Raw genomic sequence first — 15,628 nt, forward strand, 5'->3', positions numbered from 1 at the left:
GATATGTGATGTAATGCCTCTGTTACAACATGAGTTTGACACCTCTGATGTAAAGGATGCAATTTTGTAAGCATGGTATATATTTGAAAATACCTTCAAAAGATGATAGTAGAATTCCTTTTTAAATCCTAGAGAAGTTGTTGTAATTTATTATAATATAATAGGTGACAAGTATGTTTAATTGAAGAATTCTAGTCCTGACAGGTATGAAAGCTGGGTGGCTGAGCCAATCACTCACAGGGTTGATGTGGAGAAAATAGTTTATTAAATATGCAATTTATAAAAAAATAATAGGTGGGGCCCGCCCCAAATGAAAAAAAATCGCTGCCATTGGTCTGTCCAATCCAGCCCGCCCCTGAAAAAAATCGCGTATTGCCCTGTGCCGCGTGGCCCCAAAGCTGCAAAACAGTGCAGAAGCGATCTAGGGAATAGAAAGAAAAGAAATTTGCAAAGGCCTCGGCTGGGAGTTCGAAATCACCTTGAGTGCGACCTCTCCGAAGGTGAGTCCCCCGATCCCCTTTTTTTCCGGGGCTTCCAGGCTTAAACTTTGCAAAGGCAAAGCTTGCAGGCTGGAGCGTCTTGCCGCCGAGGAGCGGGAAGGGTTCCACCCGGCGGGCGGGCGGGCTGCTTGGAGCCACCTAAAGCTGAGCCGCTGCTGGTGGAGCCTTGCCCTGCCTTGGTGCCCCATTTCCCGGCTCAGCGGTCCTGCTCGGGCGGCACTTTAAAAGCCTGCTCCCAGCACCCGAGCAACTTCCCAGCAACTTTCTGCTTTGTTTTAATTCGCGCTCGCGCCTGGCCCCGAGCTCGGCGGCGAGGGAGAAGCCCGGCGGGCGGGCGGGCAGCTTGAGGAGCGACCGGCGGCGCTCGGCCTTCCCCTCCGCCGTGTGGCTCGGGAGAGGTGCGGCGCCCAGTTAAAGCAGCGAAGAAAGTTGCTGGGAAGCTCTCGATTTTCAAGGGCTTCAGGGCTTTGCAAAGGCAAAGTTTGCAGGCTGGAGCGTCTTCCTGCCGAGGAGCGGGAAGGGTTCCGCCCGGCGGGCGGGCGGGCTGCTTGGAGCCGGGCTGCTGTGCGGTTCGGGGGCAAGGCGCGAGCGCCCAGAGTTAAAATGAAGCAGAAAGTTGCTGGGAAGTTGCTCGGTTTTCCGGAGCTTCAGGGCTTTGCAAAGGCAAAGTTTGCAGGCTAGAGTGTCTTCCTGCCAAGGAGCGGGAAGGGTTCCGCCCGGCAGGCGGGCGGGCTGCTTGGAGCGGGCTGCCATGCGGCTCAGGGCGAGGTGCGGCGCCAGCGCGAGTTAAAAGCGAAGCCAAAAGTTGCTGGGAAGTTGCTCGGTTTCCGGGGCTTCCAGGCTTAAACTTTGCTCGGGCGGCACTTTAAAGCCTGCTCCCAGCACCCGAGCAACTTCCCAGCAACTTTCGGCTTCCTTTTAACTCACGGGCGCTTGCGCCTGGCCCCGAGCCGTGCGGCAGAGGGAAGCCAGGCGGGCGGGCGGGCGGACTGCTTGGAGGACGCTCCGGGCTTCCCCTCCGCCAGGCAGCGCCTGCAAGTTAAAGGAAGCCGAAAGTTGCTGGGAAGTTGCTTGGGTTTCCGGGGCTTCCAGGCTTAAACTTTGCAAAGGCAAAGTTTGCAGGCTGGAAGCGTCTTCCCGCCGAGGAGCAGGAAGGATTCCGCCCGGCGGCGGGCGGGCTGCTTAAACTTTGCTCGGATGGCACTTTAAAGCCTGCTCCCAGCACCCGAGCAACTTCCCAGCAACTTTCGGCTTCCTTTTAACTCGTGGGAGCTCGCGCCTGGCCCCGAGCCGCGCGGCAGAGGAAGCCCGGTGGGCGGGCAGGCTGCTTGGAGGAGGCGACCCGGCGGTGCTCGGCAGCAGCAACAGGCAGTTTCGCCTGGGCTCCGCTCAGGTGTCCGGCTGGGGCTGTCAGGAGTTGCTACCGCCGGCGCAGCTCCGTGCGGCTCCAGTCCGCGTTGCCTTGGGAAGGAAAGGCAAAACCAGGAGCCGCTGAGCCTGAGCCTCCGGTGCCGCTGCTCCCGTTGCAAAGCACCGCTGCGGCTCTTCCTTTTGCCTTTCCCTTCCCGAGGCAGCGGGACTGGAGCCGTGCGAGCTGCGCGGCGATAGCAACTCCTGACTCAGGGGCTTCGAGGGGAGGGGAAGGAGGAGAAGAGGGGGAAGGGTGGGGGCGATTCCCAAAAAATCTTGTGCTGACCCGGCCCGTCTGTCAAATTTTAAAAGTCAATGCGGCCCATGAGCCAAAAAGTTTGCCCACCCCTGTTCTAGAACAATATATTCTTCATCCTTTGTTTTCCTCCTATACCAGCATGAACATAAAGTAGAACTTGAAATTATGCTTATTATGGTTTGTTGCACAATCAACCAGATGTTTAGACTGGATTTGGCCTTTTTTCCATCTATTGAGCCCTTCCCAAAGACCTGGGATAGACAGATGTTGATTTTTGATGGTGTTAAATGCATGGTCATAGGATGTAAGCAAGCCCAATTTAGGATTCCTAGTGTATAATGTGAAGCAGGGGTGTCAAATTCATGGCCCGTGGGTCAGATGCATCCTGCGCTGACCCTGGCCCCGCCCAGTTTAGCGAAGGGGACAAAAGTCCCGATATGTGATGTAATGCCTCTGTTACAACATGAGTTTGACACCTCTGATGTAAAGGATGCAATTTTGTAAGCATGGTATATATTTGAAAATACCTTCAAAAGATCTATGATAGTAGAATTCCTTTTTTATAATCCTAGAGAAGTTGTTGTAATTTATTATAATATAATAGGTGACAAGTATGTTTAATTGAAGAATTCTAGTCCTGACTTAGGTATGAAAGCTGGGTGGCTGAGCCAATCACTCACAGGGTTGATGTGGAGAAAATAGGAGAAGGAAGATTTATTAAATATGCAATTTATAAAAATAATAATGGGTGGGGGGGCACTTAAAAAAAAATTCCATAGCCTAGAAATAATGTGAAGTTAGAGGCCAAATGCTGGATTTTTATATTATTTGTGTGTGTGTGTGTGTGTGTGTGTGTGTATTAATTCCTATAATATTTTTTTACAAAATAAAATGGAGCACTATATTAGAAGCAAATCCCATGAATCTTATTTGCAACTAAATATGTAACATTTCAGCTTCAATTTATCTTTTTTTCATATTGAGCTCCTTAAGACTATTTTGATTCTCATGCTATTATTTAAATAGTTATTATTTACACATTTATTTGCTTCATTTAGATGACTCAACTATTTTTCAATTACCATGAAAACAATTATGTAAATATTGTAAAACTAGGGAGTGTTGCTAGGATTCAACTTTTAAGAGTCAGTCCAAATTCAAAATACAAGGGTGAGACTGTTATGGTCAAGTAAATGGCACAGCAGAACAGAAATAGCTGAATGTTAAATATGTTGAAACCAGAGCTTTTTTCTTCAATTTGTAAGCAAAGGTCAAATAGAGTAAAACAAAGGATTCTTAAAAAGAAGTAGGTAAACTCAAATATGCATTGCCTATATGTGGAATTTTTTCACATTTAGTGGTGGGATACATATCCAGAAAGAATTGTGTATATGATGACAATATATTTTGAAAAGACGGGGCAAAAAAATACTGTAGGAATTATTCTCTGTTTCAGCAGACTTGCAAGATAATCCCCTGCTTAAAGAGAACTTGCAAATGAGAATTCACTCAGATTCCAATAATTCAGATCTTTTTGTAAATGTTTCACAAATGTGTTTAAAAGAAATAATGGAAGGGAAATAAAAATATATTTATAAGTCTCTATATTTACTCTCAACATTGGTTGGTCCTGTTTTATTTCATGCTATTTTTGTTATTGCTATCTTCCATTGATTTACATATGTTCCTGCTTCTACCAATAGCGTTATTTCCTTTGCACTTACATATTTAATTTAATATTAATTTAATACACATTTTTTAAATAAAGGAACCCTTTGTAGCAAGGGCACCAAGGATTAATTGTTTCTAGTATATGTATTTGGATATCTGGAAATAGCTTGATAACATGGGTTCTTGGGCTGAGACACTGAGAAAAAAATTTAGGCAGTTTGTTCCATTTTTCTAATATGGCACTTCTAATATAATGATTCTTAAAATTATATTATTATAACATTGAAAGTAGGCCAGCCAAACCCCAGATCATGCTCTAAAGCTCTCTTGCTTCTGAGTCAAATCCACTTATCAAGACTAAGAAATAAGCTGCAAAATAGAATTTCCAATCAGATAGACCTAGTCCTTTTCATTTCTTTGTATCTTGAAGTATTTTTATGTTTAACCCTATTTTCATCTCTTACCATAGAAACCATTAAGATATGTAAATGTAGTAGCTGAAACAGTGGGGTTGTACAATGAGCCAGAACACAGTTATAACTGATTGGTTGGAGAGTGCTGGCTAGTGCATGAGGCAGTCTATGCTGTGATTGGTTACTATGGGTGAACAGGGGAAATTTCCTTTTCTCATCCCTTTTATTTTAAAGAACCAGTTATTTCCATCAATTTCAGTTGTTTTTTTCCATTTCCATATTCTTTGTTAACATCTTCATCTTTATTTGTTTTAAAACTAGCTAACACACTCCAAATCCTTTAATTTTGCCATTTTCCTTTCAAAGGCTCTCCCAAAATTACCATCTGGTCAACAGCAAATGTCTATAATATAACCTTCATTCAAGCAATCCTCATGTATTAATTATCACTTGTAAAAATCATTTAAATATGCATTTTAGTATTTGTAAAATTAATATTTTTTAATATTTTAATTTGTATTTATTGATGCTGGGATGCTGGTTATTATCACTGCTTTATCATAACCTGGATATATAGTTATTGGTAGCATTTTACAATTGGCAGGAACACTCAAATTGTTTTCAGTATTTATTATAAGTTATTGAGAGGATATAGAATTTTACAAAAACACTTCTATAGCTATTCTCAAATTAATCATCCACAAATCTTGCCTTCAGAAGTTGTGAGAGCTTCATCACTGGAAGCTTTCAAGAAGAGACTGGACTACCATTTGTCAGAAATGGTGTAGGGTCTCCTGTTTGGGCTGGGGGCTTCGACTAGAAGACCTACAAGGTCCCTTCCAACTCTGTTAATCTGCTAAATCTGTTAATCTGTTGATTTTACTATCAATCTTAACATTAGAGTCTCTGGTTATTTGGAGGCAATGAATATACCATTGTTGTCAAATCTGTATCAGTCTGTTCATTGAGAACATAAATATGGCTTCAGATTAATTTAGAGAGCTGGAATATACATTTAAAATTCTGTTATTTTTTCTTAGGCAAAAAATATGTTAATACTATTAGGTTGTTTTAGGATTATGGGCATAATAAAAGGGAATCGGAATCAAATCTGTAAATAAATAATAAATAAGAGGAATGTCAAATAACTTAAGTCTGAAACTGAACCAAAGTTCATTTTTAGTAACTTATTTTTATAGACATATGTGTTTCTTTCAAAACATTGTATATACATTTAGTTTCTGTAACAACACGTTATACGATACTTACATTTTAAAGTGAAATTTAAATGAATTTCTTGGGGGAGAGAACTGTTTCTGATGCTAACTCTGCCTTTACAATAATGTCAGATTTCCTGCAGTGAGAGAAATTCAATCTGTGATAATATGCATTGAATGAAGAAAAGTTAAAATTTCTTCAATTATTTCTGTGTAGTCCACACAGGTGTATTGGAAGGAAGGATATAAACTCCTACTGTATTGTAGCCAAGAAAACTGTGGACATTTTCATGAATTTACCAGGAGTTCAACTTGAGTCAATGGAAACCTTGCTATCTCAGTAAAAAATATTAAGACCATAATTCTTGAATTACAATGGTGTGTGTAAGAGTTGGTTCTCGACTGATATGTCTAGTGCCCTCTTCCAAAGCAATCAATCCATTACAAAAGAGGCACACTTACTATTAATGTTCTTTACATTAAAAGAGTATACAGTAGAAGGAGAGCAAATCAGAAATTCATTCCACTTCCTACCCTTTGAGGAATGGAGGCCATGGCCAGAGGAATTTTTTGCACAACTTCATGTTGTGTACCAATCATGCCCTTTCCTTAATCAGGGACAGCTGTGCATAATCATTTATGCTTTGGTAACCTCCTAACTGGATAGCTGCAATGCATTCAACATTGGACTGCCCTTGAAGAACATCCAGAAGTTGTAGAATGTGGCTGTGCAAGCAGTTATGATTATGCTTCAGTGCATCTATGTTACGTTTTGCTTTCTTTACTGACCTGGTTTCTAATAGGTTTCTGGGTACAATTCAAGGTACTGGTTGTCACCTATAAATCCCTTCATGGTATGAGGCCACACTGTTTCACAAACTGCTTTTCTCTGATTGACTACCCACCACATTGGTCCAGGTCTCATCAATTAAAGAGTGTCACCTGAAGTGACCCAGGAAGCATTTATTTTCTGTGGCAATGCCTGCTCTTTGGAACAGTGTTCCTCCCAAATCAGATTAACTCTGCTGGCCTTTTTTGAAGCCCTTTTGTGAGGCAGGGTATTCAGAAGCGATTGAATCCAATAACTGAAACAATTAGGGGCTAACTGTTTATTCTCAGTGGCCATTTTCATTTTGTTTTCCAATGTGTTTTCTTTATTCCATTTTGTTATTGTAATTGATGTTTTTATTGATGTATTTATAGAGCACCACTCTATATAAATCATCATCATCATTATCCCGTATGAGTTTCTTCTCTAAAAGTAAATTGTTTGCTGTTGTGGTTGATATTGTTACTTTAATCTTTTTAACATTTCCATCTTCCTTTTAGTAATCCATTCTCTGAAAGACACATTCTTGAGATTAACAACATCACTTTTATAACCTATTTAATGAGTTCCTAATATACCTTTTCAAGCCTAGACTATATAGGTTAATGCTTCAGAATTCATATATATATTTTCGCGGGTACTTACATGTATGGCATTCAGCTTTGTTCGGGTATTTTCCCACGTCATTGTAGTTGTGCTTTTAAAGTTGTAGCAGCGTTTCGGCAGAATCTCATCTGCCATCATCAGGCTTCTGTATTGTGTTCATCTGTGACAGACAGACACAATACAGAAGCCTGATGATGGCAGACGCAGATCTGCAACTACAACTTTAAAGCACAACTATAATGTGGGAAAATACCGAACAAAGCTGAATACCATACATGTAAGTACCTGCGAAACAAATATGTATGTATGTATGTATGTATGTATGTATGTATGTATGTATGTATGTATGTATGTTGTGGCTCGGAGGTTTGAGCCTGCTTTGTTAGAGGACGAAGACTTGGACAATGAGGAAGAGGAGGATTTGGCTTTGAAGTTTGAGCCTGTTTTGTTAGAGGACGAAGACTTGGACAATGAGGAAGAGGAGGATTTGGCTCTGAGGTTTGAGCCTGCTTTGTTAGAGGATTTGGAGTTGCCTTCCTCCCCAGGACTTTCCTCCTTGGCAAGAACTTCCTCCCTGATTGTGCCTCAGGTGTCGGCAGATAACCAGAAGGGCGTATCAGAGCCTCTGACTGAGGATCAAGCTGAGGAATGCTGGCTTGATGCGAGGCAACGGCGCAGGCAAAAGTATGAGCTGCAACGCAGAAAGAAAGGACAAATCAGAGACTGAGGTGAGGGACTGACATGCCCCACAGGGAATAAAAGTGGGTGTGTTCGCTCTGGGAACTTGTTCGGGACAACGTGTTACTTAGTGAGAGAAGCTTCGTAGTATCCTGTGTGCGGTGTCAGCTTGTGATTTATATTCCTGCTTTCTTGTCGGACTTGGCAGACAGCTTGTGTGAGACTGCCAAGAACTTTATCGGCTCAAGGAATTTAACCCTGTAATTACTGGACTTGCTTGGTTGTTTGTTTTCAGTTGGAAATTTGGATTTCTCACCTTGTTGGTACAGGTGAGACATAATATATATATAATGCTTTTTTGTACTAAACTCCATGAATGTACATTTTTCTGAAATATTTGAGGTATCAATTAGTTGTGCATCTAATGCTACATTCATACATAATATAGACATTTTTATAGATTAAAAGTAATTATCTCACCAGGACTTCTATGTTTCTTGAAAGCATATTATATCCATCTAAAGTTGTTGTGGTTAGCCGGCAGCAATGAGGAAGACATTTCCGAGGAGCCTGTGCTAGGTGTGAGTGAGAGCAGGATGATTCATGGAAGAGCAGCACAGGTGAATGCTAATTAATGGCCCCTCCCTCTAGGAATATAAGCCTGGTTTCAAACTGTTTTTGCCTTTGCAAAAGGCAAAAATGCTTTTCCAAAAGGCAAAAATGCTTGAAGGATTCAGTGTGTGATTAAAGACTCTGGTTTATTTGAGAACTTCTGCCAAGGTTTTTCTTGTTGGACTAATTAGCTACAAGACATCTGTTATCTACAAAGAAGTTTATTTGTGGATTAAAGCCGTGAAAGTTTGAGTTTCTGAGTTTATCTGTGTTTGCTCTCAGGGAATTCAGCTGGGTCAGAACAAAAGTAAACTACTTATGGCAGAAGCATAATATAATACTGGGTTTAACTTAAGCAAAAGGAGATCACCAAAGGCATATGGTATCATATGCTGAATGAAGTATGAGTAATAAATGAATCTCTTTCTATTTTAAGGACTTCATCAACTCTTCACTTTTAAGTGTTGAGTCCATAGCCCATGCAATGTACATTTGAATCCAACTTACCTTTGTAGAAAACTGATTTTGTAGTCTGCTGGAAAGTTTATGTCTAAATGAGTCCAGACTTTAGTATTTTACAATCATAGGATAATTTAAAAAGACATGTGAAGCAACTATGGAGACAGAATGTATTCAGAAGCAACCAGAAAAGATTTCTGCATGGGAAAATGTGTAGAGCAAGTGGGATTATAGGAATATAAACAGGAAGTTCATCAAAGTTTGTATAAAACTTTCAAGGCAAAAAGTAAAGTCAGTTTCAGCAAAGCAGAACAAGGCGCTCAGCTTACAATTACTTTCTTTTTCTGTAGTTTTGCAAAATTAGTATATTTTTGTACAAAGAATGAATGAAGCACTTCAATACCACTAGAAGCAAGTACAGAATATTGATGTACCTAATATGCTGGTAAATCTAATGAATCAAAAAAAGTTATGTGTCCTGGTTCCATAACTCGGACTATGTGTCAAAACAATCTGTCCTCTTCGCTGCAATTCATGTTAAGAAGTTATGATTGAAAAAAATAATCTCTCGTCAAAGTTCAATGAAATATTACTGTCCACAAATTGATTGTTTCTTAATTGGTTTTGGTAAAACAATACTTAGGCAAGAACATATTGCTTATCTTTTCTTTTCCACATCATCATTCATCTGAATTCATAAAGTCTTCTCATATCAGTGTTGTCCAAGGACAGCAACTGTAGTATTTTCCCCTGTGGTATTTTTTTTATTTACAGTTTAATTTCTTGGCATAAAGGAAATGGTATAGAGAGTTTGTAGTTCAATAGAAGAATTAAAACTTCTGTATTTGTATTATTATAATTTGGGATGGGGAATTTTTTGTGCTCCACTGAACATAGTTAAAATGTTTGTTTGCTGCAGTTTAAAAACCAGAGGTAAATAATTCATACTTAGGTAAGTGGCATCTTACTTGTGAAGAGGTTTGTTTGTTTTTCTTAATATTATTTGATATTTTTACTGTTTTGTATATTACCCAGAATCTCCAGGTTGGGATGGAATTAAACTCCAAATACTTTAGTTAATTACTAAATCATAAAGAGACCACAGAGCACAAAAAATAAACAGTGGTAATATATATTCATATACTGAGATTGTTATACAAGATACCCAAAGCTTTTGATAAAAAGATATATAATGCTTGGCAGCATTATTATTAGACAAGTGTGGTATAATGTTCTTGAAATAATTCATATTACATTTGTGCCTCATAAATATAACCTTAGTTGATTATCTCTGAACCTCATTTCCTTTACATTAATTGTACACTAACAGATTCCTGTATTTATTTCCATAGAAAAAATTGGTAACACCATACCCATATTTGGGCTTGAGGCTGAGGTTTCTGTCTGATATTTGGGGGCCAGCAAAATAATCTACTGCATTTAATAAGTCTTCTGAATTCTGATAAAAAACTGACCTTTTTTGCACGTCTCTGATGAATATACCGATCAGAAATTATTTGCTATACATTGTAGCTGGTTTAATGCAGTGCTTGGCTCAAAATAGCTTAAAATGCACCTAGTATACATTTAGAAAAATGCATTTTGTGCAAAAACAATGTATTAAATACATTTTTGTAGATTAAAAATCCAACTACTACAGTAATGATGGATTTATGATGGATTCATCTGTCTGTGATTTTTTATAAAACACTCTCTCCAAACATTTAATAATGTTACTCAACTGAAATTAGGCTGTGCACCCAGTTTTGTAGGACTAGGAGTGGCAGAGCCTGGGGATGGAGTCAAAAGAGGAATCAGCCTAGAATCTGTACAACCTAGAGTCCAAACCCTCTTGAATTCTATTAAATAGTGTTAACCATTAGTTGACTAGATTCCAGTGCATAGACATGAGCAATAAATAAGTTTGATTATAATTTAACATGTGGTCCTTGTCTTCCATACCTGACAAATTGCTTTCTAATTCCCATCTAGGCCTGGTATCAAATAAGATCTTATAATTACTAAATGGCTGAGTTAAAATGCTTTTTTAAACGTCATATTTTTACTTATATTTTTCTGCAAATGCCAGAAATAGGAGAAGGCAATTTCTTCCATGCAGTTTAACTTCAAAAATCTTTTGCAACAAGTCGGTATGTGATTGTGGTTCTGCAGAGATGTACAAGTAGTTCTCAACTTACAATCATAATTGAGATGGAAATCTTAGTTGTTGAATGAAGCCTTTGTTAAAGAGACATCGCACAATTGTTTCACTCAATGACGGCAGTCCCAGCCTTCCCCAGTTGCGGTGATTAAATTTGAATCATGGGGTCATTAAATGGACAGAATTCTGGTAAGGAGACCCTACCATACCAGAATCATTTCACAAAGCCTCAATTACCCTACAAGCCTTTCTTACTAAGGTTGCCTTGCCATTCTCCAAGCAGGCATGATCCTTTGGAAACTTCAGCTCAGCTGCCATTGCCCCTCGGCCTCTTCTTTCATCCCAGGATCAAAGTGCTGCTATGTATAGATGATGCATAGTACTGTACCTGTCCCTGGGCAGTTTTTTTTAAAAATTGCTGATACAGTATGTCCACAAAAGATGGAGAACGGAATTACCTGACTTCAGTACTTAGTGCTTTGATTTAAAAAAACTGCTAACCCAGATATTAGTAGCCTTAGACAGATGTGAATTCCTGTGTTCCTCTTTCCCTTTTGAAAGCTTATATATGAGAGGAAGCTGGTAATTACATTTATACATCAACTAACTGTACCTTTTCATTATTCCTTCTTTTTAAAATAGTATACAAATAATGTGAAATAATTTTGCATCATACAAAAAAAGTCAAGTTTTATATCAATTTCAAGAACCACTTAAACATTTTTATCTCAACTGTAATTTATCAACTCTAAAAATGTTTATAAATAATACACATCCTACCATATCTGAGTGTAACAAGTAGGCAGTTATTTACCATATTTATTTGATTGATGAAAAATATAAAATCTTGTCATGCTTCAAAAAAATATAGTTTGAGTGAACCTGTTTGAAAGTATAACGAAAGGATTACTATTTTTTGCTGTCTCTGAACCCCAAAATTTATTATTCCACTCATCTGAGAATAAATTGCCTCCTCCAAGGTATCACATTGTTTGCCAGTATCAGCATATAAATCATTAATTTTTAAGATTTATGTAATTGTTACCTTCAGTGAACATACCCAGCAAACTTAACTGTGGCCTACTTTGATTTTATAATAGTTTCTTTCCCATTTTTATAAACATTAAATTCTAGAGCTTTTGAACCTTGGACATCCTGCTTCCCCCCTTCCTCCTTCTCTCCCTCCCTCCCAGAGTCACTCTCACTGGAGTCATGTACTATCTATAAATTATTTTGATAAGATTTTCTCTGATTTTGGAATATAAGTCTAGAAATCTCAAACTTATTCTAATCACCTTACTCAATAATAGTGTGTAGGTGATTTTCCCATTCTAAAGGACATATCTTATATTCTAATGAGGTAGCATAGTTTAGGTGTTAACCTTTTGTTGACCTTTTGATAGCTTAAATTAATGTTCCAAGTTTAATAAGTTGACTTTAATAGCTTCAATATTGTATTGAGAGAGAAAAAGAAAACTCACTTGTAGAAAATTAAATTAAATGGGATTGACTTCTGAACAATTTTATTTGTTCAATGGAGTTCGCAACAGTTAAGGTACATATTTTGCATTTTAATTCAATTGTCCTTTGTCTTTTCATACTTTTCAAATATTTCAATACAAAAAAACAGTCTACAGCTAATAAAAGTAGTGATAGGATATGCACGAGGATGCCAAGTTTCCAAAGTTATCTTTAAAAACATGTAGAAGTAGAACTGTTTTTATGTAATCAACACAGGAATCTAAGCGTTTAATTATTTTCTAAAAATTGCCATGAAATTCCATAGAAATCTATGATGCAAGTTCTATATGACATCCTATATCCATAATATTTTTTCAGCTGTGAGGTTTTATAATACATAATAAATAGGAATATCTAATCTGCCATAATTTTTATGTGGTTCATTGCATGCAAGCCTCGGACTTTAGTTAGCATGTATAAAGGCAAAATATATTTGCATTCTCTTTCTAATATACACATTAGTCATGTTGGCTGAGAATGATAAGAATTGTACTCTAACGTATCTGGGTGGCATCAGGAGCTGTTTTAGCTGAAACAGTTGCCCTTTTAAATGATCTCTTCTATGCCTTAGCCATACCTGCTGTCTCTCTCATTTAGAAACCTTCTTAGAGAATAATAATGGTAGGGCATTCCTTTGGAATTTAAGCTTTTTTTTTGCTCCCTTTGTCTTGAAAATGTTTTTAAGACATTTCCATCAGTAGTTCTGTTTCAATATCTGTTTTCAAATCTCATATGAGAAATAGTGCTTTTTGTTGAGAAAAGAAGAAATGGAAAAAGAAGAAAAATGTTTCTGATATGAGAGTTCACCAAAATATTCAGTGCTTTAATAATTAGATATATTATTATATATTATTTTATCATCTACCTTTTCCATCTTCATATTTTCTGATCTTTTTCCTGAGCTAATGGTCTTATGCAAATGTTATCCAACAGGGTTTGTTTTTATTTCTGATTTTTTTTTACTATTCCAGCCATTCTATTGACATATTAAAATTAAATAAACACATAATTATGCACATAGCTAGAGATGGTCCACCGAAAATAGGATAGATACTAAGTCTTTTTGGATTTTGCTTGTAGATCTATCAATGCTCAGCATGAGGTCCACATATTTTTTTTTATTCTGGGCAATTCATTGAAAACATAATTTGGCTTGTATAGAAAATAAATGAGGCGTAAGAAACAGCATGGAGGGGAGGGCCTACTTTTATATTTGGCCCAAGTTTGGTTTTCATTTGCAGCATTGACCCATAAAAGTTGCATGCTTTATGTCAGTAATGAGCCTACTAACTTTGGCATGTCGTTAAATAGCAGCATTCTTCATGATGCTATTTGGAAAGCAAATATTTGGCAAATGTGTTATTGATATGTTGGTGAACTCTTTGCCAAACTGCTTTTTCTTCTGTACAGTGTTACTGCCAAAAAAAATAAGATATGTGATTATTAAGGCTTTACATATTCTTCAAGAGACTTGAAATTTTTATGTTTGCTAAAGTCTATGCCAAGTGGTTTTTATGTTATGCCTCTTATCCTATGATGATATTTTTCTACATTTTGCATCAGCTGATGAAATTTTCTATATTGAAATATCAGGAATCTACTATATTTATTTTGCTAGGAAGAAATCGTTTTTCTCTTCAGATAATTAACAAGGAATGTTGTGGAGGCAGTTGGTTATCTTACATTCCTTGAGAAGAATAAATAACATACTGTATTTGAAAACAAATTAATAAAGAAAAAATGCAGACATATACTGGAAAATGTAGGTTAGATGCTGAAAATTAGACTTTCCATACATACCATCAAGTAAAGCAAAAATTATAAACAATCAAATGCTGGCATCAAAAGATATAATATTGTAAAATGTCTGCTGCATCAGGCCAGAAGCCCAGCAAGAGACATTCAGGAAGCCTGGAAATGTTGTTATAGCCCACCAGCGGCCAGCAGAGCTGGCGGCAGACTTGGACAGTGAGGAGGTTGGGGAGGAACATGGGCCAGTCCTGGAGTCTGGGGAAGGCTCTGATGAATGCTCTGCATTGGAGGCAGAGATGGGGCCAGGGCCATCCAACAGTTATCAGCTGCCTTTGGAGTCAGAGATCAGTGGGGCAGAAGAAAAGCTGGAGCCTGTTCCTGATATGCGCATGCGTAGACTGTTAGGAAAAGGGAACAGTTAAGGAACAAGGGTTGACTGGAGAGTAAAGGCACATGTGGATGGTGAATGGCCCCTCCCATAGGGAATACATAGGAGAGAAAGGGGAAACAATTGGTTCATTTAATGAGTGTGAAGATTTGTTTATCTGAGTTTGTGACTCACAGACTTCTTGCCAAGTATTTCCTTGTACAGCGTTTCTCTCAGCCGGTCTTTGAAAACTTGCAGATTTGCACACAAACCACAAAGCACCATGCAGAGCAGGAAGCAGGTTTCAAGGGTTTTTAATGTCAAACAAATTTTCCATCCGACAAGAACGGAATCCCAACCGGTTTAGGTTACCACTGGAAGCCTCTGCCTTACAGTGTTCTTTAAAGGTATAAACACACCACCTAAATGCTTCTATCTCCTATCCACGCCCTTAATTATTCCCTTAATTACCCCTTATTCCCATCATCCTGTTTACCTAATAAGTCCACTATTTCCTTCCCTATCACCTATCCATTGCTCATGATTCCTATCTCCTCGCAAGTAAATAAATAGTTAAACTTCCCCCTCATTGCCTGTTCCTTCATCACAGTTGCTTTTTCAGTTCAGCTTTGGCAGAATCGTTAAATTAAGTCCAACAATCCATTAAATACAGACAGGGGTTTCCTTTCAAGTTACGGATGACTGAGGAGCCCCTGGCACGTTATGATTCTCCCATACTGCAGCTGTCGCAATTACCTGGGAGTATCTATCATCAGCAGGGTTCTGATGATATGGCTCCTGCAAAGGTGCTGACGGGCTCAGATCATCTATCATCCCTAACGGAGCCCGACAGTTGCACTTGGAAGCTATTGGCCTGACAATTCTCCAAGCCTGATAAGGTCTGTGATTACAATTGACCCTTGAAAGACTGTTTGCCGGGACTTTGCTGGATCCTATGCCTGTTTTCGAGTTGCCATAAGCAGGGAGGGATAAAAAACCAGAAGTACATTCCACGCATATCTTACAAAGATTGTAGCTAGGCTACTGGATCTTTTGCCTTTGAAAATCCTTCATTGGAGAATGTGATTGATGACACCCAGCCCGTGAATGTGCTTTGTTGGAGAATCTGATTGATGACATACCCAGGGGGAGAGGGGGGAACAGGGTCACGGG

The 15,628-nt window shown here is 38.6% G+C and overlaps 1 protein-coding gene across 1 annotated transcript in view; it reads left to right on the forward strand.

Moving 5' to 3' along the window:
* Nucleotides 1–15,628, forward strand: part of PIEZO2 (piezo type mechanosensitive ion channel component 2) — a 206,138-nt gene that overhangs the window by 92,700 nt on the left and 97,810 nt on the right. The window lies entirely within an intron of this gene.

The sequence above is a fragment of the Notechis scutatus genome, chromosome 3 (assembly GCF_049901735.1).
Source record: "Notechis scutatus isolate UNSWTSFEM ecotype Mainland chromosome 3, rNotScu1.2, whole genome shotgun sequence".
In the NCBI taxonomy this organism is placed as follows: Eukaryota; Metazoa; Chordata; class Lepidosauria; order Squamata; family Elapidae; genus Notechis; species Notechis scutatus.